Genomic DNA, 24,689 nt, shown 5'->3' on the forward strand with positions numbered 1-24,689 from the left:
ACGCAGTTCCCAGCAGGAGCTGGCCAGCTTCCCTCAGCTGCAGCCCCAGGAGCCGTCCCTGCCCCACCCCAGCAGCTCGTCCAGCCCCAGCTCCACTCCAGCCCAACTTCCAGCCACGGCCCTTACAGGGCTGAGTGATACACCTAATTACCATATCCTTAGAATAGATGTAATATAAATTTCATTACTCACTTAAAAGTTCTAAAGTTAACAGCATAAACTTGAAGTTGAGTAATTAAGTAATCCTTATATAGACACTTATTAAAGTATTTATACATATTATCTTAAATCTACATCTATCATTTTGCCAATTAAAATTAGGACTTTAATTGCAATTAAGTAATTTAATTGCCAATTGAACAGCAAAATTGCTAAGTGACTAATTTTAATGCCTATTTTAATTACCAATCATGACTGGGGAGGGAGCTAATCAAGCAGTATCAGAGTAATGATGTGAAAAAAAGCGGAGAACAAACATTCCAGACTCCATGCTTTTTAAGAAGAACTCCAAATTGAATAAGTGCGAACACAATTGCAGGCGTGTGGGGAAAGGCTGGCTTTGGGAGCACAAAGAACACGTTCAGTTACAGACAGCGCCGCTCTGCTCTCCCCCCGGTGCCGTTGTTGGGGGCTCTGTGTCTGCTCCCTGCCAGCTGGGGATGGCCCTCGCTCCTGGAGGGGCTCCTGGGGGACAGCAGCACCTGCAGCCGCAGCTCTGGGCAGCCCCAGACTCCAGGAGAGGGGCACAGGACTGGCCAGAGTGGGGCATGAGCCCTTCTGGGCTGCCCAGGCTGGAGCAGCATCCCTGCCCAGGCGGGAGCAGCATCCCTGCCCAGGAGGGAGCAGCATCCCTGCCCAGGCTGGAGCAGCATCCCTGCCCAGGCTGGAGCAGCATCCCTGCCCAGGAGGGAGCAGCATCCCTGCCCAGGAGGGAGCAGCATCCCTGCCCAGGCGGGAGCAGCATCCCTGCCCAGGCGGGAGCAGCATCCCTGCCCAGGCTGGAGCAGCATCCCTGCCCAGGCTGGAGCAGCATCCCTGCCCAGGCTGGAGCAGCATCCCTGCCCAGACAGGAGCAGCATCCCTGCCCAGGCGGGAGCAGCATCCCTGCCCAGGAGGGAGCAGCATCCCTGCCCAGGAGGGAGCAGCATCCCTGCCCAGGAGGGAGCAGCATCCCTGCCCAGGCGGGAGCAGCATCCCTGCCCAGGCTGGGGCAGCATCCCTGCCCAGGCAGGAGCAGCATCCCTGCCCAGGAGGGAGCAGCATCCCTGCCCAGGAGGGAGCAGCATCCCTGCCCAGGCTCCCTGAAGTGCAAGCCCCCCTCCCTGGCAGGCCCGGGTGCCATGGTGAGGTTTCCAGCGTGTTCCCCCAGCCCAGCTGGTGGCACGGGCCGTATTCTGCAGCCCACCGTGAGTGGAAGTGCGCTGGTGCTGCCATTTCCCATAAAAACCCCAAACCCAGGCCAGCCCTGGCCGTCAGCACAGCAAACACCCCAGGAAGGGAGGCCAGGCCTTGGCTGGGATGGGGAAGCCCAGGAGCCACGAGCGGTGCTGGGGCTGCTCCTCTCCAGCAGGAGGGGTGACACGGGTCAGCACCCCACGGGGGCCCTGCAGCCCTGGGGGCACTGGGAGCACTGGGGCACTGCCCTGCAGCACTGGGGGCACTGGGGGGCACTGGGGGCACTGGGAGCACTGGGGAGCACTGGAGGGCCCTGGCAGCACTTGGCGTGCACTGGAGGGCCGTGGGAGCACTGGGGGCCCTGGCAATACTGGGAACACTGAGGGGGGGGTCACTGGGAGCACTGGGGGGAGGCACTGGGGGAAACTGGGGAGCACTGGGAGCCCTGGCATCACTTGGGGGGCACTGGGAGCACTCAGGGGGCACTGGCAGCAGTGGGGGGTACTGGCAGGCACTGGGAGCACTGGGGGGCCCTGGCAGCGTGGTGGGCAGTGCCGAGGGCAGCAGCCAGCATGGCCAGGCAGGGTCAGTGCTGTGCCCTGGCCAGCAGCTCCCTCAAACACCCTCCTGGCAGGGCTCGGTGGGCACGGCAGGGCTGAGCTCGTGGGGCATCTTCAAGAGGCTCCTGCAGCACCCGTGCAGCTCCTGCATCCAGCCCTTCCCTGCACGGACACACTCCCACTGCTCACAGCCCCTGTCCAACCTGCTCATTTCAGCACACAGTTTTGGGAGGGAAGGGATTTGTTGCCTCTTCAACAGACCGAAGTTTCAGACCAGCAGGGAGGTGCTGATACACAGGACACGTTGTGTGTCAGGGGCTGGGTCCCCTGCCTGGGCCCAGGGGTGCAGGGGGCAGTGCCAGCCCCCCACAGCCACCAGCTGTCCCCACAGGGACACAGGCTGCACAGGGACAGTGGCACTGGTGCCATCGCCGAGACCCGAGAGAGCAGTGTCACTCCAGAGGGAAGGAGGGCTGGAGCCTTCTGTCCAATGTCACACAAGGTGTGAAGTCCCCAGAGGAGAAGGAGGCACCAGCCTGGAGCTGGTGTGCACCCCTGGGCAGAGCCAGCCCCAGATGAGCACTGGTGTCCCGGGGCTGCAGCAGCAGCTCCAGCCTGGGCACTCAGTCCCAGAGCACACAGCGTGTTCCCCCAGACCACCAGGGCTGCCAGGGCACACTGGCACACACGAGCAGCTCTGGCACAGCGAGGCTGCGTGTCCGTGGCCGGCTGGAGGCCCAGTGAAGCCAGATGTCCTGCTGTGAAGTCAGAGCGTGGGGGTCTCAGTGCCAGGCTTGGATGTGAGCGGGCCATCTCACAAGCACGCCCTTATTCCCCTCAGATTTCCCAGAAACTTCAAATGGAGTGTTATTGTCCCTTCCTTCCCGCTCCTGGTCTGCTCCTGAAGCTCAGCCGTGCAGGTAGTGCCAGCTACACGAGGCATTTATTGCAGCACGAGGCATTTATTGCAGCAATGCCCACTTCCACCGAGCCCCTGTCAGCACGCGGTGGTCCCACGGAGCCGCGCTGTCCCGTGTCCCTGCCGGGCCGGGGTCCCGCACGCAGAGATGCTCTCGGTGCTTTTGTGCGGCTCCGCTGCCGCGTCCCTCGTCCCGCTGCCGCCGCTGCCGCTGCCGGGCCGGCTGTGATTGATCTCGGCGAGGTGAAAGGCTAAACGGCCCATATGGCGCTCGCCGCAGCCCATCTGCTCCTGCCGCCAGCAACATCTCAACATCTGCCCGCCCGCAGCCAGCTGTGCGGGCACCGCGGGCGGAGCCGCGCCGCCCCGCGCCCGCCTGCCTGCGGGGCCGAGTCCCGGGACCCTCTGTCCTATCCTATCCCCGTCCCCACCCCCATCGTCTCCATGCCCGTCCCCATCCCCATTCCCATTTCCACTCCCATCCCCATCCCCATCCCCATCCCCATCCCCATCCCCATCCCCATCCCCATCCCCATCACATCCCCATCACATTCCCATTCCTATTCCCATACCCGTCCCCGTCCCCATCCCCATCCCCATCCCCATCCCCATCCCCGTCCCCGTCCCCGGAGCCGTCCCGGTCCCCGTCCCCGTTCCGTCCTGTCCCGTCCCGTCCCCTCCCGCCCGCTGTACCTTCCTCCGCCGCGGGCGCGGAGCGGCGGGAGCCGGGAGCGGAGCCCGGAGCCGGGAGCGGAGCCCGGAGCCGGGAGCGGAGCCTGGAGCCGGGAGCGGAGCCCGGAGCCGGGAGCGGAGCCCGGAGCCGGGAGCGGAGCCCGGAGCCGGGGGCCGCCGCGCCCCCTCGCAGCTGCCGCCGCGCGTCAGCGCCCGTCACGGCCCGTCAGCGGCGGCGGCTGACGGCAGCGCCGGGGGAGCGGCCCGGGGCCGCCCCCGCCCGCCGCCAGCCCCCCGCGCCGGCCCCGGGCTGCCCCGACCCCTCCCGAGCTGCCCCGATCCCCCCGGGCTGCCCGACCCCCCCCAGGCTGCCCGACCCCTCCCGGGCTCTCCCGACCCCCCCGGGCTGCCCCGATCCCCCCAGGGCTGTCCCCCTGTCCCCCCGGGCTCGCCCCCACTGCCACTCAGCATTCCCGCATAGCCGAGGACTGATTGGTTTGGTGGTTTATTGTTTTGGGGTTTTTTTTTCTTTTTTTCTTTTTTTTTTTTTTGGTTGGTTGATTTGGGCTCAGTTTGGTTTTCCACCACGCACCCCCTGATGTTCCACCACCACGCTGGTCCAGGGAGCATTCCTGCTGGAAGTGTGGGACCGGCTCCAGCCCTGCCTCTGGGGGCTCAGCCCGGAGCCAAGGAGGCTCAGGGGCCCTTGTGGCTCTGCACAGCTCCTGCCAGGAGGGCACAGCCGGGGGTCGGGCTGTGCTCCAGGGAACAGGGACAGGAGCAGAGGGAACGGCCTCAGGCTGGCCCAGGGCAAGTTCCTTTCGGATATTGTGGAAAATTTCTTCCCTAAAAGTGCTGTCCAGCCCTGGCACAGCTGCCCGGGGCAGTGGTGGAGTCCCCATCCTTGACTGGATTTAAAATCCCCATCCTTGACTGGATTTAAAATCCCCGTCCTTGAATGGATTTAGAACCTGTGTGGATGTGGCCCCTGGGGACGGGGTCAGCGGTGACCTCAGCGGTGCCTGGGGAACGGCTGCACTCCATGGTCTCAGAGAGCTTTTCCAACCCAAACAATTCTGTGATTTAGGATCAAACGGGCCCAGCCCTGCCCCGGGTGCAGCTGCTCCCCCGTGGCGAGGAGCTCACGGCTGGGTTTGATGTCAGACACGCGTCCTCTGTGCAACCGATCCCAGCACACAGACTATTTGGAGTGCCTGCTGAAGATTTCTTACATAAAGCCTCTCCAGACTCGCCCCCCACGCACACACGCTCAAACACAGGCGTCGGCCGGGCTTTTCACTCGGCAGCGCCTTCCTGCAAGGCTGGGAACGCCAAAAGTAGTAACTACGCTGCCGAGTGTGCTCCAGCTCCTCACGCTGTGCAGCTCGGAGCTCCTGCTCGCTGGCAGGATGCCGGCCGGGCTGCAAGAAGGGACAAACAGCCGCAGGACTGTCCCAGGAACGGGCAGAGCCCCGGCGGCAGGCGGGCTGGGAAGGACGGACAGCCCAGCCCCGCAGGGACAGCCGGCAGAGCTGCCCAGTGCCACTCCTCCGGCAGGGACAGGGACACAGCCGCGCTGTCCCCTCCGGAATGCACGTGGAGGGCCACGGAGCTGCCCGGGCATGTCCTGGGGACACCGAGCCCCGCAGGAGCAGCCGGAGGGGTGTCCAGGGCCAGCTCTGGCCACCGTGCTGGGGACCTGTCCAGGGCCAGCTCTGGCCACGGTGCTGGGGACCTGTCCAGGGCCAGCTCTGGCCACCGTGCTGGGGACCTGTCCAGGGTCTGCACTGGCCACGGTCCTGGGGAGGTGTCCAGGGTCTGCCCTGGCCATCCCTGCTGCCTTGGGAACGGTCTCAGGGACTGTCTCAGCCCCAGGCTGTTCTGCCAGCTCTGGGAACTCCCAAAACACAGCCCTTGAGTGATGTATTTGTGCCACAAGCAGTCAAAAATAGCATAATTGCCCATTGTTTTCCCTGTATTTTGGGAATCACTGACACAAGACACAGAAATCTGGAATAATTAACTGCTTTCGTTAAGTGAAATGTGTTTTGTTGTTTTGAGTGAAATCCTTCCTCGGTTTGGGAAGGATTTGCTCAACATCTCTGGGATCAGAGGCACATTCCCTGGAAGACACTGCCAGGCAGGACAACAAGCACCCAGAGAGTCTGGGAAGAGGGGCAGGGTAGCAGGGACGGTCACAGAGGGAGGTGCTGCTGGCCCCAGCTCCAGAGGGACAGGGCTGCCCAGAGCTCCTTGCCCACACCCAGGGGTCAGTGACGAGCTCCAAAAGTGCCCCTGGGTCTGCTGGGAGCACAAGCCAGGGGAGACGCTGGACACAGAGCCCAGTGCTCATCCTCCAAGGTGTTTCTCTTACATTTCTCATCACACGGGCCTGTGTGAGGTCTCTGGGGCTCGTATCAGGAGCCCATCCCCGGTGCCAAAGCCACCCGTGCAGAGAGGGGTTCCTGGGGACACCAGGGCAGCGCTATCGCCCATCCCGCTCTGCAGCAAGCACAGGAGCTGAGGAGTGTCTGCTGCCACCCCAGGCTGTGCTGCAAGCCCGGCCCCAAACCAGCTGAAGTCCTCGCACACCATTTTCTGTGGGATTTTGGCTCGAAGGCAGGCAGAGCCCGGCCCGGGGGCACAGGGCTCGGAACAGGCACACAGAGCCTGCGGGGACCGCGGCACCCCCAGAGAGCCCGGCCCGGGGGCACAGGGCTGGGAACAGGCACACAGAGCCTGCGGGGACCGCGGCATCCCCAGAGAGCCCGGCCCGCCCTGCCGCGGGGCTGGAGGGGCCCGTCCTTGCCCTTCGCCCACAGTTTAACAAAGCCATCCTCCACCGAGGCCTCCCGGAGCAGAGCTATTTTGAGTATTTTCCACAGCCTCTCTGAACACTGCTGTGCTCATGACTGGTGAGTGGGAGATGCATGCACGCAGATCTCCCAGTGTGCCAGCCCAGCCTCCTCCTCCTCCTCCCTGCAGCGGAGCTGGGCTGGGATCGCGGCTCAAGCGGAGCCCCCGGCTGTCCCGGGCTGTCCCGGGCTGTCCCGGGCTGTCCTGGCACCCTGGGTCACACGGTGCCTGTCGGAGGCCGTGTCCCCCTCACAGGACATGTGCCAGGCAAGGGGCTGCTCCAGGGATGGAGGGTTTGCGTCTCTCTGGTCCCTCAGCAGCCCCGGGGACAGCCTGCTTTGCAAACCACGAGATTAGTTTCTGGAGGGGACGCAGCACGAGTTCAGGCTCTGAACTGCGGCCCCGGCAGTGTCCCAGCCAGGTGGGACATTGGGAGGTGTCCCTGCCACGGCAGGGTGGGACACAACGAGCTGCGCGGTCCCTCCCATCCCAAACCATCCTGCGGCTCTGTGATCCCGAGCCCGGGTTATAAAGCACAATCCCCTCCGGGTGGGAGGCTGCTGGAGCTTCCCTCACTGCTGAAGGTCCCGGTGACCACGGGCACAGTGCGACAGCCCCGAGCTGAAGCCCTGGAGCTGTTCCCCAGGGAATTCTGCCCCTCTGCCCCCGTGCTCAGGTGAGACCCCACCTGCAGAGCTGCCCCAGCCCCGGGCTCCCACATCACAGGGACCTGGAGCTGCTGCAGGGCTGGAACCCTCTGGAGCCGGGCTGGCAGAGCTGGGAATGCTCCCCTGGAGAAGGGAAGGCTCCAGGCAGAGCTCAGAGCCCCTGGCAGGGCCTGAAGGGGCTCCAGGAGAGCTGCAGAGGGACTGGGGACAAGGATGGAGGGACAGGAGCCAGGGAATGGCTCCCACTGCCAGAGGGCAGGGATGGGTGGGAGATTGGGAACTGGGAATTCCTGGCTGGGCTGGGATTGCCAGAGCAGCTGGGGCTGCCCTGGATCCCTGGAGTGTCCCAGGCCAGGCTGGATGGGGCTGGGAGCAGCCTGGGACAGGGGAAGGTGTCCCTGCCCATGGAATGGGTGGATTGGGATGGGATGGGATGGGATGGGATGGGATGGGATGGGATGGGATGGGATGGGATGGGATAAAGGGATGGGATGGGATGGGATAAAGGGATGGGATGGGATGGGATAAAGGGATGGGATAATGGGATGGGATAATGGGATAGGATAATGGGATGGGATAATGGGATGGGATAATGGGATAGGATAATGGGATGGGATGGGCTCTAAGGTCCCCTCCAGCCCAGCCCACTTTGGGATTCCCTGCTCCTACAAGCACGAGGGTCTCCACGCTCCAGGCCCCCTTTCCTTCTCTCAGCACTTCTTTGCTCCCAGCCAAGCTGGCTGGAATTCACACAAGTGTAGGATGGGCACACACCCAGTGGTACAAAATGTACACTCACCCTTTCCTGACAATGGAATGATCATGGAGAAACAGGCAATTAATCATGCACAGTAAATAATTTAGTCTTTTTTGCAACACCTGAAGCACAGTGAGTAAAAAACCACTGATTTGAGAAAAGTGGTATTAAATAAAACTATGCAAAATGAAGCTCAGCCTGCACACTGAATGGAGGAAAAACTGGGTTTTATTCAATTTTAATTAAATGGGATCTGGTTCTTCAATATGGAAAAACTAGATTAAAACTGAGGCCAAAAATTGAATCCCATTAATATTACCAGTAAATAAAAATACATTATTTTTTGGTTGAGGGAGCTTTAATAACAAGAGGCATCATAAAGAGAGAAATCAAAAGCGGATTGTACATTCACCAGATTGTTCAATACAAAAGCCAACAAAATTAGCCCATATTGATGTGACAAGCAAGAAGAAATATATTAGTTTCCAGCTCACAACATTCCACTACAAGATATCATTGGAAAACCGAGTCAATTTTGATATCAGTCAGATCCTGATTAAATGAGGCCACACTTCCAGCAGGGAACCCCACAGGCCTGGCCCCTACAGCACACAGCAGAGAAAGGAAAATGGATTTACTGCAGCCCCTCCACTGGGTGCTGCCAGGCTGGGGTGGCCACACAGCCACTGCCACGTCCGGGGGCAGGAAAGCCCAGGAAAGGCTTTTTTAAATATCTGCAGTGATACTGAGGTCTTCCTGCTCGAAGTGATGCTGTGGGTCAGCCTGGATAATGAGGGCTCCCTGCTGCTTGTCATGGAAGGAGGCGTGGTCCAGGGATATAAATATGTATTGCCAAAGCTGCTCCAGGAAAAGAAAAAATAAATGGGTCCAGGACAGAGTTCCTAATATCCATACCTGGAAAATGTGATACTAAGCAAACAAACTGAAAAACAAATATTTCTTACCTAAAGCGTTTCTGCTCGCTGGGGACAGAGTGAGAGCTGCAAATGGAGAATGAGGCTCAGAGAATAAGTCAATATTGAAGGAAATATGATAATAACATTAACAGGAATAGTAACAATATTAGCAATAATAATAATAATAATAATAATAATATTAATGTACTTTTTAAGGGTTAGGGTCAAATATTTTGATCAGGCATTCTCTAAGCAAGTGCAAAGTGTCCCGTTGAGTGACCTGCCTAACGAGGCTCCGCGTGGGTTCCCAAAGCAGCTCCTGCCCTGCTCTCCCAGGCAGGACAGTGAATTAAAGGCCTGTGAGGAGGCAGGAGCACCCCGCTGCCTGGACAGCTTCCTTGCCAGTGTAACCTGTAATTGTGCTAGAGCCTGGCCTCCTCCTTTTGCCTCAAATCCTGAAATGTTAATTTTCATCTCTGATTAAGCTGCAGACCAGTCGAGGCTCCTTTTATTAAGTCAGGCAGACTCCTACCTGCTTCCCGAGGGCTAAATTCGGCTGGCAAAGCCATTGTAATATTGTGTAATTAATTTGCCAGTCAAATAATTTCTGCAGGGCTCTAATTTACTTATCTGTCTGCAACACTAATGAATCTCCCAGCTCAGTACTTTAATCATGTTTTCTGCCTTTTTATCTCCTTTTTTAACTCCAACTTTCCTAATTGTTTACTATGGGCTCATCTGTCACCTGTATTTTGGGGCTGTGTTTGTTCTCACAACAAAAGGCAGCCGAGCATGTGGACTCTTTAGCTCTCCTTCATGGCAGAGAGCTGCTGAAAGCCTTCCTTGCTTTATTCTTCAATTCCAACGAGCAAGAGAGCCGAGTCAATAAAAATCCAAGATGCAAAAATCCAGGAGAAAAAGCCATTTGTATTTGGAGGGGTTAAGGTGGTAAGTTCATTCCAGCTGGAGTAACCTGTGTGCAGAACTTCCCAAAGGTCATTCCCAGCACTCTGTTCCCTGATTAGTGCCAGTGGGAAATAGGTTTCAAAAAATGGGGCAATGACACCTGAGGACACCGTTGGAGGGTTGATGTTTGGACTCGATTATTTGAAAGCTCTTTTCCAACCTTAACGATGCTTTGAGTCATTGAAATGTAACATTGGCAGGTTTTTCACTTGTTTAACTTTGCAAACCACAAGTCTGTATTCATTTTTTGGTTTTCTAATACATTTATTACATAAAATACTGCAGTAAGTGGCACATTCCTGTAGTGTTAAGTACTTAGGTGTCGTTCCAACACACCAACTCTGATGTTTGTCACTTCACAGTTTTCCTGGGAATTCTTGTCTAATGGGAATGTTTTGTGAAGGAGAACAGGAATGCTCAATAAAATATACATAATCACACAGAATGCCGGGATCCCTGAGGCTGGAAAAGCCCTCCCAGCCCATGGAGTCCCAGCTGTGCCCATCCCCAGCCCAGAGCCCCGAGTGCCACCTCCAGGAATTCCTGGGACACCTCCAGGGATGGGCACTGCAACCCTCCCTGGGCAGTTCCAGTCCCTGAGCCCCTTTCCATGGGGAAATTCCTGCTGTGCCCACCCTGAGCTGCCCTGGGCCAGCCGGAGGCCGTTCCCTCTGCTCCTGTCCCTGTTCCCTGGAGCACAGCCCGACCCCCCGGCTGTGCCCTCCTGGCAGGAGCTGTGCAGAGCCACAGGGTGCCCCCGATCCCCCTTTTCTCCAGGCAAAGAGGCTGGAATTCAGGTTGGAATTCTGCACCCCCTCATTTGGATACCTCAAACAAAGGATGATATGGCCATGTGATGAAAGAAAAAGAATCTGGTGTATCTAAGTGTAAATGGCAGGTGTTACACGGAGGTGTCAGACACAGCTGGGAGCAGAGACCTGCAGCTCTGGTGTTGCTCCAGGGCTGGATCCACCACATCAATCCTCCTCACCTGTTTGCTTTACACCGCTGGGCTTTGCTGCTGCATTCTACAGCGCTGGTTTCCAGAGGGAACTTTGAGCGTAAACATTGGATCCTGGGAACAAGTGCCGTGTGCTGGAAGGAAACACGGCCTGGCCATCTGTGTCCTCAGGGCCTGCTGTGACCCCTGTTCCCATGCAGCCTGCGACTTTGGAGCGGAGCTCTTGCAGGCTGCACCAGAGATGCTGTGGAAAACAGCGAGTGAGTTTATGCGTGTATCTGACGAGGACTGACGAAAACAGCAGAAACTCGAGTAGATCAAAGAAAAGCCCATCCCCAGGGTTCCCTGGAAGGCGTGAGGCTCCCGAGGCACCAGCAATGAGTTAATCCCACCAAGGAATGCCGAGGAGCTGCCAGATAACAGAGTGACATTGTTTTTCCCTGATGTCAGCACAGAAACCCAAACACAAAGAGGTGAATGTAGTCCTCGGAGGCAGCTGAATGTGGAGCTTGTGCCGGCACCCAGGCGCATTGAAACAAGATGACAAAGTGTTTCCTGGAAGCAGGGGCTGGGATGTGCCGTGGTGGGAAGGGACAGGGATTCAGGATTCAGGACAGGGCCATCCTGCTCCCTGCTGTTCGGGAACACGCAGCTCTCATGCACATCCCTCCCTGGCCATTTCATTTTCCTTTACGGTCACTGTAAACCAGCTTATTTTCTCCCGTGGCATCCCCATGCTGTGTCTTGCCTGAACAACTGACCTTATTCCGTGTTGGTGGGTGATGAGGTCTGGAGGATATTTGGAGCAGGCTGGAAGAGAAGCCTTTCACTTCAATCCAGGCAGCAGTTCATTGCTGCCACAGGGACAGGACTAATGCTTGCCATGGGCTTTGGATGTGGAGTGCTCTTCTGAGCAGGCAGAATGTGCTCTGCCTCCATCCGCCCCCACGGGGGAAGCGTCACAACTGGGTGACTGTCCATCACAGCTGACAAACCCACCACAGCACAGCGACGTCTGTACTACTCATTGTCTGGCTATTCTGAACTCTACAGCAAAGTCAACAAAAGGGGAAGAAACTGAAGAGAAAGATTTAAATGGCTTTGTGTTTTTATTGCAAGGTTGGTATTAGCACCCTTGGCTCAGCCTGGTGGGGAGCCATGGACACTCTGCACCCTAGGTTACACACAAAGCGGAGTCTGGGTGTTGATTGGAAAAAACAGATCCAGTAACTCCCAGAAAGCAGCTTCTTAAAATCTGGCTGGAAGAAAGTGAAACTGTAAGTGCTGTTTCCTGACAGGATGGAAAAACCTGAATGGCCAAGATTACATGTCAAAATGGGAATGGCTGAGTGCAGAAGGGCTCTGGGGGATCCGTATGGCTGCTTGTGGGAGACCAAATTAAATTCATTTATTTAATAAATTAAATAAATTAGTATCCAGCATTCTCCCCTGTGAGGGTGGGCAGGCCCTGGCCCAGCGCAGCTGTGGCTGCCCGGGATCCCTGGCAGTGCCCAGGGCAGGCTGGACACTGGGCTGGGAGCACGGGGGGCAGTGGCAGGTGTCCCTGCCCTGGCAGGGCTGGGATGGGATGGGATTTAGGGTTTAAAGCTGAGGGGTGGCTGTGCCACACACCGGGCTCCAGCGCTGCCCTGGCCATGGCGCCTGGGCCCTCACACCGCACAGCTCCGCTACAGCCGATGCTCGGCGCTGCTTTTGCTGGGTCTCTGCACGGGCAGAACGCGTTTGGGCTCCTCTCCGTCAGCACCAGGCTCCAAAGCCGCCGGGTGCTGTCCCGGGGGGGCCCCGGGGGATCAGCGCCGCGGCTGCCCCAGGCCCGGGGCTCTGCCTGCGGCTCCCCGCACACGGACGGGCCGGTGCCGCCCCCGGGCTCCGTGTCCCGGGGCTCCGTGGCCGTGTCCCGGTTCCCTGCCGGGGCTCCGTGGCCGTGTCCCGCTGCGGGCCGAGCGCGGTGCCGGCAGAGGGAGTTGTGCGGGCACGGGACGGGACAGGGCCGGCACAGGCCGCGGCCCGCCCCCCATTTGGGGGCGCCCGGCGCGAGGCGCTCCCAGCCGGGGATGTAGCTCAGTGGTAGAGCGCGCGCTTCGCATGTGTGAGGTCCCGGGTTCAATCCCCGGCATCTCCAGGCGCTTCTTTTTTTATTTTTAATCTCTTTTTTTTTTTCTTTCCATCTCCCCGCGCGGCCGCGGGTTCCGCCGGGCCAGGTCAGCACCGCGCCTCCGGCACAGCATAGCCCGGCCCGGCCCGGCCCGGCTGACCCGGTTCCGCTTCCGCCCGGGAGCCCCGCCAGAAAAATCAAAGCGCGGCGGCTCCTCCGCCGGCAAAAAAAATTGGAGTTGCATTGGCCGGGAATCGAACCCGGGCCTCCCGCGTGGCAGGCGAGAATTCTACCACTGAACCACCAATGCTCCCTTGGCAACATCCCCCCGCCCCTGGCTGAACCAGCGCAGCCACGGCCCCGATGGCACCGATGGCACCGCACCCACCTGCTCCGTTCTGTTTCTCTGCCCCACGCACTCACGCAGCTCCTCTCAGACATCACTGCCAGCGGAACAAAGTTTTTAAAAGTCATCACTACCTTTTAAAGTGGTGCTGTTAAAGATTCTTCCTCTAAATGATTAAAAAAAACCCTGGGAAAGTGTATAATGCATCCACCACACGCCACAGAGTCTGGCCTGACTGTTGGTTTTGGTCTTGTTCTTCTCTCACAGATCACTAATCGTTACTTCAGTGATCATTTGAAAAACTTTTTTTTTTTTATTCTCAGCACATTCTTTGAAAACTTCTTTAGTTTCTAAGCATTCTGTTTATATCAGAGACAAACTAACAAGCAAGGAGTGATTTAATGAAAGAACTTCAGGAGATTACAGGTGAAGGTCTTTACCCCTTGCACTATGGTTGGAGTCAATCTTAAAGGTCTTCTCCAGCCTAAACGGTTCTATGATCATTCTTTACATTTAAAAGCTTTCAAACCAAGTCACAGATGCCTATTTTTGTTCCTTTTCCATCCTGGAAGGACTTTGCCAGGGGAGGCCGATGGTTAAGGCCTCAGGGGCTCAGCTGACCCACAAAGGAGTCATCAGTGTGCTCACGATGGTCTCTGTGACTTGCCAGGTGATGACATCTCAGCACACTGTGCCTGTGAGGGGTGATGTCAACAGTGAGTCCTGGCTTGTGCTGTGACATGGCCATGCTGTGTCCCAAAATAAGCGGCGCACACTCCTGACGATCAGTTTGCCTTGGACGCGCTCCCACAAACAGCCACACGTGAGCCAGAGTCCAAGGAAAAGCTGCAACGAGTGCCTCACGTCCAGGGAACATCGAGATTTACGTACGACAGTGCTGGAGAACAGGGCCCGGGCAGGAGGAACAGCTACAACCACCCACCTCGGCACGGGTCAGAACAAGCAGGGGTTTCTGGTTCAACCTTCTGGCACTGCAGGTCACGATCCAGTGTTCTGTGTTGGGATGTGCGTGAACACCACAATGGAACAGCCCAGCACTGCTCCCTTTCCTTCTCAGCTTCCGCTGCCAGAAGGCAACACAATAAAAACTGTAAGTAATAATTGTTATCAGGCTGTGGCTTACAGTTGGATTAGTCAGCTAGCAGAACTGTTTTCTCAGACAAGCCCAGGACCAAAACCCCACAAGCACTCAGGGAAAAGATATTCCTGTTGAGAAGCCCTAACTCCCTGTTTTGTCTGGGAGCCAGCCACGCAGAGGCTTCCCCCTATTTTTGTTCTGCACCTCCTCTCCTTGCTGCTAGGCTCTGCCAGGCAGGGACATCTGGCAGCATCTGTGCACAGCCACCTGGGACCAGCAGCGTGTCCTCGAGAGGGGCATGGAGCCAAAGAACGGCGGGCTGGCTGAGGCTGGAGAAGCCCTGTGAGATCAGCGGGTCCAAGGGGTCACTCAGCGCTGGCAGGGCCACCCCTGACCCCTGTCCCCAGGTGCCCCTCTGCTCTGTGGGGCAGGCAGAGCAGAACGTTCTGCTTGTGCCGCGGCCTGGAGAATTATTGCACAGAGGGTCCCCGCAGTGACAGACTTTGTACTACCTGCTCCCAGAGCAGAAATGGGACCTGTCCTTGCACTCATGGTGAACAGCTCAGGGAACAGTTTCACTTGTCCCTGGGACTGTTTTGCAAATGCTCAGAACATCTGGGAGTGTTGGCTGACGTCCTGCAGGGAATTCTGTCACCAGCAGGAGTTTGGTGACTCCCAGGCCTCCCAGGGCCCCAGTGTCACCCCAGAACATGCTCTGGGAGCCCGTTCCCAAGCTGTGTGAGCCAGGCTCACGCTTGGCTTCCCTCAGAACTGACTGTGAGTAGGAGGGTGCTGAACGGGGCAGAAATCAAGATACCTCTTAGAAATGGTGATCCAGGGCCTCAGAACTGGTGACAATCTCACAGGATCAGTTCAGCTGAGTAGGAACCAGAATCCTACTCCAACAAAGCAAGCAGTTCTAGGGGGCTCCTTGCCTTAGGCGTCACAATGGCTGGGAGAACGTTCCCTGCCAAGCTGCAGTGCACAGGATCTGTTCCCTGTGCCCCAATGGACACAGCACTGCTGCAGCAAGCCCAGAGCAGGTTACAGAGGGGGTGAGGGGACTGGAGCTCCCCTGTGAGCCTGAGAAAGGGGGCCTGTTCAGCCTGGAGGGGAGCAGGCTCTGGGGACACCTCACAGCCCCTTCCAGTGTCAGAGAGGGACCCTTCACCAGGAGCTGCAGGGAGAGGGCAACAGGGAATGGCTTCAACTGACAGAAGGGAAATCTAGGTTGGATATGTGGAATAAATCCTTCCCTGTGAGGGTGGGCAGGCCCTGGCACAGGTGCCCAGAGCAGCTGTGGCTGCCCCTGGATCCCTGGCAGTGCCCAAGGCCAGGCTGGACACTGGGGCTGGAGCACCCTGGGGCAGTGGCAGTGTCCCTGCTTCTGGCTGAGGCCTGACAGGGCAGAGCCCAGGAGGTTCAGGTGTTTCTGCTGACTCTGCTGTGCCCCTCTGAGGAGGATGCTGCAGCTCAGGGCCACCCACAGCCTCTCTCCCCAAGTTCAGCTGGTGCACTGTGACAGGAACAAGGTTGGGTTGATAGGCAGTGGTAAATCCACTCAAATCAAGCTCAAAAGTGCAGGTGTGGCTTACCTGGGGTGTGGCAGTGGGTATCATTGCTTCCTCCTGCCTGCTGGCTTGGACACGTGCTCCCATGTCTTGTGGAGGGACTGTGCAGTCACCCCATATAAAATGGGTGCTGCATTGATCTTTGTCCTGCCCATGAAAATGGGAAGTGTGATGGCACAGCTGTACCTGTGCCTGGCTCTGGTCCACCTCCTCACGTGGAGCTGCATTAAACCATGTACATCCTGAAGGAGCAGCTGAGGGAGCTGGGAAGGGGCTCAGCCTGGAGCACAGGAGGATCCCCAGGGATCTTTTCCCTCTCTGGAATTCCCTGCCAGGAGGGCACAGCCGGGGGTCGGGCTCTGCTCCCAGGGAACAGGGACAGGAGCAGAGGGAACGGCCTCAGGCTGGCCCAGGGCAGCTCAGGGTGGGCACAGCAGGAATTTCCCCATGGAAAGGGGCTCAGGGACTGGAACTGCCCAGGGAGGGTTGCAGTGCCCATCCCTGGAGGTGTCCCAGGAATTCCTGGAGGTGGCACTCGGGGCTCTGGCTGGGGACAGGGTGGGGATGGGCACAGCTGGGACTCCATGGTCTTGAAGGCTTTTTCCAGCCTCAGGGATTCTGTGATTCTGTAAATGGAGATCTTAGAAATAAAGCCCAGTGAGCAAACCAGAGCACCATGAAAGACAGCAAACGTCTGTGTAAGAACCAGCTGGTGTTTCACTAACTCGCACAGCAGGCAAGCCCAGTCAAGACTTCCAAAGCACTGAAGATAACAAGAGGCCTTGCAAAATGGCTTCTCAAAGCCTCTCCATAAAGGTTTCCCAAGTGTGCTCCTGTCTCCTCTTGCAGAGTGCAGAGAAATTGCTCCATCCCCAGTGAGTTCTCTGCTGAGTGGAGCACACGCACATCAACTCGATTTTAACAGGTCACGGAATAAGCTGGGCATTTAAAAATATCCACCTACCCAAAAGGACAAATGAATCCGTACTGTGGAGCCCTCAGCAAAGATGGTTGGAACAAAACAAACAAAACAATCCTGGTAATCTTTTAGGGAAGACTTATAATGTAGAACAAGTTGTCAGTGCGGGTTAAAGTTTTAAGGCCTAGCAATTTTGACAGCGTCCCTCTGAGCACAGCGAGCGCGCGGGGACGAGCAGGACAGCAAAAGGTCACTTGGTCACACATATCTGCTGCCTCTCTGAAGTTTAGCTCCAGACCCACTAGGCACGTCCCAATTAATTATTTAAATCTGCAGGGAGAAATATTTCAGTGGATGAAAAGGCACAATGTGGAATTGCGGGGAGGTACAGGATGGCTGGCGTGGTCAGAATGGTGCTGAGGGAAAACGGGGCGAGGTATCCCTGCCACGGGACACGGAGAGCAGCCACTCCCACCCAGGAATGCTGACTGCTCCAGAGACCAGCCTCCCAGGGATTTTCCAACATCCCTTCTTTTTCAATGGAATAGTTCTGGATCACAAAAGGTCACTGAAACCAAATTGACAATGATACATGTGGTTATTTAGAATAACTCTTCCCGGCACAATTATTGATGATGCTGCTGGCAATCTGTAAGTGCCTTATAAATTCATGGACACCCTGAAACTGTTCGTCCCAGATCCTGCCTAAAGTGCCCCGAAAGGAAGCTATCACGCAGGCAATACCAGGGAAATGGGCATTGGAAGCAAACAGGAGACTCAAATCCTGGATTTATTCATTATGGGATACTGGCTGGGAGTTTTCAAGTTGTTGTTTATGTCTTTGAACAGGTTTTCTAAGCTTTCCTAATCAATTCAATGGAGAAAATACCTGGATAAACAGCAGACATGTACACTCACCAGGGCTGGTTTTCATCTGTCATTGTCTGAGAGAAAAAAATAATACAGCACAATTCTGAAGAGCCTTGCTTTTGCTGAATACAGTTTGTCACTCCAGCACGTGTACAGAAAATAAATTTAATAGGTTTTTTTTCATATTTCCTGCCACAACAAGGCGTTTTAAACGTTTAAAGAGAAAATAACTACTCTTGACCATCCAAGCAGTCTTGCTTTCTGAAAGATACTGTTCTTATTCTTTTCCTTGCCAAAGGAATTCACGTTGTCCATCAGACCTAGCTGGGCCATTTGCCCCAGAAAAACACGATGCTCCCCATCCCTTCCTTCCATTCCCTCCTGTGCTGCCACTGCAGGGAGAGGCCAATTAATTATGGTGTTTGTTCTGCCACAAATAACGCGGCCCATGACCTTATGCTTTCAAAACTGCAATTTTTGCATTTGTTTCTGCGGCTCGGATCTCGATGGGACAGCAAACAATCAGACATAATTGCAGTGATAACACACCGTAACAGAAAAACCAGCCCCGTTCCCTCCCTCGGCCACACGGCGCTGGATTTATCTGCTGCAGGGCAGGGGAAATAGCTGACCAGCAGCAGCTCCTGCTCGGTAAGCTGGGCACGGGGAAAGCCTGGGCTGTTCCTGCAGGGATACCTGACACCACAGCCCAGGTTGGCAGCGATGGAAGTGCCCCAGCACAGCCACCGCCGAGCACCTGCCTGCCCTGCATCCTGCTGGAAAACCCCAGCAGAGGAATTCTGCATCTGTGTCCGGCCCTTTGTCGCAGCTCTCCTGCGGCTGTCGCCACCCTTGCTCCTCACAAAGACATTTTCCCGAAGACAGATTGGCAGGAAACATATTTGTGAAGGTATGAACAGATTTTCTTCTTATGATACATAACTTTGGCACGCAGTCAGGAAACGACGGTGATCTTTTTCCCCATCTTCCCTTGCTAATGAAGAGAAACTGCCTCTGGGGTTGAGGACAAAAGGTGAACTCTCCCTGCACACAATTTACACCTGCTGAGCACATGATTTCGGGCATCTGAAATTCCTGTCTTGGCAGGTGTCCCGGGGACCAAGCCACACGCACGGACACTTACTCTGGAGGTAATATTTTCATCCAGGCATTAAATAAAAAACAGACTTGAGAGGGATGAATTTTGCAACACTTTCAGGCATCTCATTTTTTTACTTAACCTTGTAAAACTCTTTCACTCTTCAAACTTATGAAGCCCAACCCTAAACAATCAGTAACTAAGATAAAAAGACTGTAGTAGTTGAACAGAAGCCTGAAGTAGGGGAGAGAGCAGCCTATCCCTGTTTATTGGTAGCTGCACTGTGAAGGTGGGGAGAACATCCCCTGGAAAGTGAAATTGCTTGGGAAATGTACGAAGTTTTCACTTTCCCTTTATGAGGAGAGTAGTAGAACGCTCTCAATTTCTACCCCACTCAAGATTTTGTAAGCTGGAAAAAGCTGATGAGACACAGCAGTGCTGGGGTGCAGAAAATGTTCACTTGGAAACCGGCTATAGGTACATTTTGTGCTCCTAAACTGCCCTGTATCAAAATTCAAAATTTGTCATGCATGAACACTGACAGTGCAGCTACATGTGGGTAGACAACCACTTTGAGGGGTGGGGGAAAGGGGATTCTCCTAGCTCTAATAAATATTTGTTCGAGGTGGATGAAACAACATCTAGTGCCATGTTGGAACACATATATGGGTAGGCATTCACATCCAGAACTTGTGTGTTGGATCATGCTGAAATAATTTTCAAAAAAAAAAGTATTTAATTTTTTTTTTGTGTGTGTGTATCCCAATTATTCTTCCTTTGTGCTCCAAAATCCACACACCCTAAAACCATATCCTTAGAAAACTATGAATCATTGTCTGTTCCTTTCCCTTTTATTTTCAATTCTTTCTCTTCAATTGACAGCTTCCAAGCCGGGAGTATCTACTAATTCCAGCTGCCACTCGAGATCTCAGTCCCTTTTAAGAGCACTGATGTTCCTGGGGTAAACACTGCTCCCATCACCAATGACTGAATATCACTGACTTTGCAGAACTCATGAAATCCAATCCTCGCACTTGTTTACTGGCTTGAAATGACACCTAGACAGCTGAAGACCACGATCAGCCCCGCGGGCGGCAGACCGGGCCCCACGCGCGGGCCGGAGGCCCCGGTACCGCCTCCGGCACCGCACGGGCGCGGCCCCGGGGAGGGGCGGCCATGGGCGGCGGCCCCCACCACGCAAGGCCGGGGATGAGCAGGCCGCGGCGGGCCCCTCCCCGCGGGCGCAGGCCGCAGCGGCGGCGCTCCCGCGGGCTCGGCGGGGCAGCGCGGCCCCGGGCGGGCAGCAGGGCGGGGAGGCGCCGGCGGTGTGCGAGGCGGGGCTCGGGGGAGCCGGGCTGGCTGCTGCAGGCGGAGGGCGGGCGGGGAGAGAGCCGCCCTCCCTCGCCTCTTCTGCTGGCGGCGGCCGGCGAGCAGCCCGCAGAGGGACGCGGGCTCCCGGCGCTCCCGCAGTAAGTGCCGTTCGCGGGCTGTGGGAGCGGGTTCGGGGCGGCACGGAGGGAGCGGGGCCGGCCCGCACTCGCGGGCGCACCGCGCGTTCAGCACGCTGCTGCCTTTTATTATAAAAGCATAGCGAACGCATCCTGCCTGCCGCTCCTGCACATCCTGCCCTGGATCCCTGGCAGCGCTCCGGGCCGGGCTGGGCACTGGGGCTGGAGCAGCCTGGCACAGCGGGAGGCGTCCCTGCCATGGCAGGGTGGCACCGGAGCATCTTTAAGGTCTCTCCCAGCCGAACCGTTCTGGGATTTTATCATTCCATGTGGAAGGCTCAAGAGCAGCACGGGTAGATGGGATATTGGGAATAAATCCTTCCTGTGAGGCTGGGCAGGCCCTGGCACAGGTGCCCAGAGCAGCTGTGGCTGCCCCTGGATCCCTGGCAGTGCCCAGGGCCAGGCTGGGCACTGGGAGTGGGAGCAGCCTGGGACAGTGGGAGATGTCCCTGCCATGGCAGGGATGGCACTGGATGGGCTTTAAAGCTGCCTTCCAACCTAAACCATTCCATGATTCTATGATCTTATACAGCAGCTTTCACTACCAAGTGCTCTCAGCCTCCTCCCCATTTTATTTATTCCTCCATCCCAGCTTTTGGATGGGGAATAAAATACCAAAAAAAAGGAGAGTGTGGCAGTTTTACAGAAGCGGTGCAGAGCCCCTGGCAGCTGTCCTGTGTGCGGGTCATCCCTCTGCTCCCTGAGAGTATCCCACAGCCTCAGGGTCTCCCTGTCCAGGACAGCTGCTGGGTGCCTGTAGGTATCTATATATAATAAATAAGGAGGTTGCAGAGCTCATTAACTATATTTTTTTTTCTTGGATGGAGCTGGTATAAATAATATCTCTCATTATAAAAAAAAAAAACCCAGAATTACTGGTAAAAAATAGCGCAGCTGTAGTTACACTGAACTTTGTAAAATGAAAGTAAGTTATTACTTCCGCTGAACGTACTCGTGGGACCATTGCTTGGTGTCCTGGGCTCCTCGGAGTTCTTGCCTCTGTTAAGCAGTCAGTAAATGCTTGTAAGCCTGATTCTACAGGAAAAGATGTAAATGTGTGTGTGGAGAGCTTGGGTTCAAAAGCAGCCAGATTTAGTCCCTCCCTGACTTCCTCTGGTGCTACTGTGAACAGGTAGTACAGGTGTGCTGAGAGCAGCTCCTTCACCTGCTGCCGGCAGGCAGGGGCTCTCCTCCCCTCCAAAAGAGCTGCATTTTCTTCTCCTCCCTGCTCCTTTCCACCCTTTTCTTTTCTTTCTTGTTCTTGGTTACAGTTCTTCAGGAATTTTCAGTGATGAGCAGTGGCTGGTTAGCCAGTAAAGACTTGGTCTGGTAGTTCAGTATTTCTGTGTTAATATGTAAAGCAAAGTCCAGTATTGCCCCTTCAACAGCAATAACCAGAATATTATTCATATTAACATTAGGCATTAGCAGTTTACTTAGTCTGAAGTTGGATGGAAGTTTTGAGTTGGCACAAGCGTGCATAAAAAATGATTCACACCCCTTGTATCTAATTGGTAGCATTACTTTGGTTGTGTATATATATGGATTTACACTTTGTTTTGCTTAATTATGTGTGTGCACAGGAGCACAGTAATAATAACAATGTTGTGCACTAGACCTTGCTGCATAATGTAGTATTTTCTCTAGGGATCCATTTCTACCTGCTGGCTGTCCCTGACAGGAATTTAGGAAGCTGGCAGGATGTGGTCAGTGCAGAGGCCATTCATGCAGAGCAGTTTTCCAAAGGACAGCTCCTGCAGGTTCCTTGCTGCTGCCTGCTTTGCCTCCACACAAGTCTCTGCAAGCTTTAGCAAACATTTGAAAGAAATGTGGGGTTTCTGCTGTCAGTCTGCAGTTGTGACTTTCACCTTCCACTCGTAGCTGATGGTTTCAAAACAGGGCTTGGCATTTGCAAGTAGCTCAGTTAGGCAATATCTTCCTTGTGCTGGTGCTTGTTTGTGTGCTGGCAAGTGGGACCTGGGGAGTTATTCTGCCTTTCTTTGGGCTGGGTACCCTCAGTCCCAACCAGAGCTCTGCCAGCCTGGCTGTACAGATTAACTAAGCCACTCTCTGTTCTTGGCCTCGTGGCTGTAGTTGGCACCTGGGCTTTGCAGGGATTAGCTGTGTCATGGTGGGTGTGCTCCTGCAGCCACTGGGAGCACAGGATGTCAGCAGCAGGGTGCTGATCCTGCCCCTGCCACCCTCCTGGGACCCGCTGGGAGAGGGACACCACAGCCAAGGTGGGAAACGGGAGCAGGCTGGGATCTGCTCCCAGGGAGCAGGGACAGGAGCAGAGGGAACGGCCTCAGGCTGGCCAGGGTGGGCACAGCAGGAATTTCCCCATGGAAAGGGGCTCAGGGATTGGAACTGCCCAGGGAGGGTTGGAGTGCCCATCCCTGGAGGTGTCCCAGGAACTCCTGGAGGTGGCACTCGGGGCTCTGGCTGGGGACAGGATGGGCATCAGGAACAGCTGGGACTCCATGGGCTGGGAGGGCTTTCCCAACCTCAGTATTTCTGGGGATTCTGTGACATGAAAATTAAAGGGTGGAAAAAGAAAGCTGAAGTAAGTGGGGCAGAAGTAGATCACCCTTTAAGGAAGGATTCCTGCACTTCCACTGCTCCGTGGGTGCTTGTGGATCACTGGGGCCACTTGGGGTAAACCTTGCAGAGCAGAGACCACAGAGCTGTTTGCAGCAGCAGCTGTTGGGCTCTAGGGCTCCACTAATTAGCTCTTGGTAATGGAGATGCAGCCTATTTCTTCCAAAAAGCTTCACTTTAGGAAATAGCTTTTGTTACGTAAGGAACCGACAGTTTGTAATCAGAGCTCTTCCACAACATCACGGTATTGATTTTGGAAACATTCCATCTCCCTAAATGGCTCTCTCTGGGCCAGGCTCCCGAGCGAGCGTGTAGCTCTGTCTCCAGGGGTTTCCAGGTGAACTCACCCCGAACCACAGCCAGATCCTGTGGATGGAGTCCAAAGTCTTGGCCTGGATTGTTTTTATTTGCTTTGCAAAGCTTCTGAAGCGAAGCGTTGATTCTGATTTCAGAGTGATTCTGAACGCAGGCCCCTCCTCCAGGGTTAGATTTGCATGTGCTATCAGGTCTCAATCTGTATCCCAGGATATAAAACTAGGCTACTTCCTTGCCACACCTAAGTATCCGCCTAGTTTGTAGCTATTTTTTGAGCAGGTTCCTGTTTGTGTGTGCAGGTATATGTCCAGTCTTGTAAAAAGCAAACACCTTGTTTTCTAGCCCCTGCTCCTTGTGTCTTTGGCTAGGCAGTGGAAGCAAGAGCATGGATAAAGTGCCAGTGTTGGGATCAAGTTGAACTGGCAGACTGTCTATTCCAATATCCTCATTAAAAATGAGGGGAATGAAGAATATATTTTAAAAAAAGGGGGAAACAGCTATAAATTAACTGTGTCTGACAAGAGCATTTCTTTCTAGTGGCAGTAATTGGCTTACAGTCATTGTATTGTGTGTGTGTTGATGGCTGATATTAACCCCCACCAGCAGTGAAAGCAAGAGTGACTATTTGAGAAGTTTAAGTTAAAACAGCATTGGCACAAGAACACAAAAGTATGGAAATCATCCTGCACGCATTAGTCAGTGATCAGGCTGGAGACCAGGACAGGAGGGAATTGAAATATTTTCATCTAGAACTTGATAAATATATTGTAATGTTTGTATGCTGGGAAAGCTCAAAGTACCTGTTGACATTGGAGTTCTTTTTGTAGTCCTTAGATACAGTTCTTGTGATTACAGCCATCCCTGTCTGCAGTGTGGCCTCATCCCCAGAGATATGCTACTGTCTGTGGCAAGACTATTGCTATTGAAATTCCAAGAGGGATTTGCACAGAGGACTTTTCCCCTCATCATCTCTAAGTGGGAGGGTGGTGAAGCAGAAGAAAAAGAAGTGGTTAGGCTAAAATTGAAACACTAGACATTCAAAAGAGAAGCTAAAAAAGTTTGTTCCTTGTGGGACAGAGTTCACAGCAGTTGTCCTGCCATCTAAAGCAGGGTGGGAGTATCTTGGTGTCTGAGTACTGAAGGCAGATGAAGCAGTTGGAAGCAGTAGGACCAAGAGGAGGAATGAGGATAAGATACCTATTTTCTGCTTTGTTTCTCCTTTATTTCTGTGCCTGACAAGTGCTACAACCACTTTTGGGCATGGGAGCCGAGCTGGTTGCCTATGCTGGAGCGTGGGAAGGACTTTCCCCATATGGTGAGGTGCTGCTTGGCTTCCACTTCCCGGCACAGGGTGGCCTGGGGGGATTGGGAGTTCAAGTCCTGCATGCAGGGTGTTACATAGCTGTGGGGTGACCCTGTGAGCTGAAAGGATATCGCAGGCTGTGTTCCTGTGCTTGGCTGGAGAGGTGGTCTTGGATAATGACTTCAATGGCAACACCCTGCCTTGTGTTTGAGAGCCCAGGATGACCAGGGAGGCTGCAGGGGAGGCTCTGGAGGGTGGATGTGTCTGTGCTGTG

The 24,689-nt window shown here is 55.2% G+C and overlaps 1 protein-coding gene, 3 long non-coding RNA genes and 2 other non-coding genes across 9 annotated transcripts in view; 3 read left to right on the top strand and 3 right to left on the bottom strand.

Moving 5' to 3' along the window:
- Positions 1-147: 147 nt before the first annotated feature.
- On the bottom strand, positions 148-3,798 carry LOC135309286 (uncharacterized). The gene is made up of 3 exons (XR_010369595.1): positions 3,568-3,798; positions 1,851-3,165; positions 148-1,660 (listed from the first exon to the last, which is right to left on the bottom strand). It is a non-coding gene; the product is annotated as an uncharacterized LOC135309286 (long non-coding RNA).
- Positions 3,799-8,069: 4,271 nt separating this feature from the next.
- Positions 8,070-15,326, bottom strand: LOC135309288 (uncharacterized). 4 transcript variants are annotated; one of them, XR_010369599.1, is made up of 7 exons: positions 15,050-15,326; positions 14,077-14,217; positions 13,574-13,828; positions 13,176-13,230; positions 11,433-11,930; positions 10,539-10,915; positions 8,071-10,091 (listed from the first exon to the last, which is right to left on the bottom strand). It is a non-coding gene; the product is annotated as an uncharacterized LOC135309288 (long non-coding RNA). The 4 variants fall into 4 exon arrangements; XR_010369597.1 differs by lacking the exon at positions 13,574-13,828 and having other exon boundaries at positions 8,070-10,091; positions 11,433-11,926; positions 15,050-15,320; XR_010369596.1 differs by lacking the exon at positions 13,574-13,828 and having other exon boundaries at positions 8,070-10,091; positions 15,050-15,319.
- On the top strand, positions 12,743-12,814 carry TRNAA-CGC (transfer RNA alanine (anticodon CGC)). The gene has a single exon. It is a non-coding gene; the product is annotated as a tRNA-Ala (tRNA).
- Positions 13,027-13,097, bottom strand: TRNAG-GCC (transfer RNA glycine (anticodon GCC)). The gene has a single exon. It is a non-coding gene; the product is annotated as a tRNA-Gly (tRNA).
- On the top strand, positions 15,039-18,854 carry LOC135309289 (uncharacterized). The gene is made up of 4 exons (XR_010369600.1): positions 15,039-15,462; positions 16,411-16,842; positions 17,572-18,502; positions 18,700-18,854. It is a non-coding gene; the product is annotated as an uncharacterized LOC135309289 (long non-coding RNA).
- A 1,078-nt stretch (positions 18,855-19,932) lies between these two features.
- The window catches only part of GPD2 (glycerol-3-phosphate dehydrogenase 2), a 47,881-nt gene continuing 43,124 nt past the window's right edge, over positions 19,933-24,689 (top strand). Inside the window, exon 1 of the mRNA XM_064435367.1 lies at positions 19,933-20,160. The gene's annotated coding sequence lies outside the window, so the exon portion shown is untranslated. The remainder of the gene's footprint in view (positions 20,161-24,689) is intronic.

The sequence above is a fragment of the Passer domesticus genome, chromosome 10 (genome assembly GCF_036417665.1).
Source record: "Passer domesticus isolate bPasDom1 chromosome 10, bPasDom1.hap1, whole genome shotgun sequence".
NCBI classification, from domain to species: domain Eukaryota; kingdom Metazoa; phylum Chordata; class Aves; order Passeriformes; family Passeridae; genus Passer; species Passer domesticus.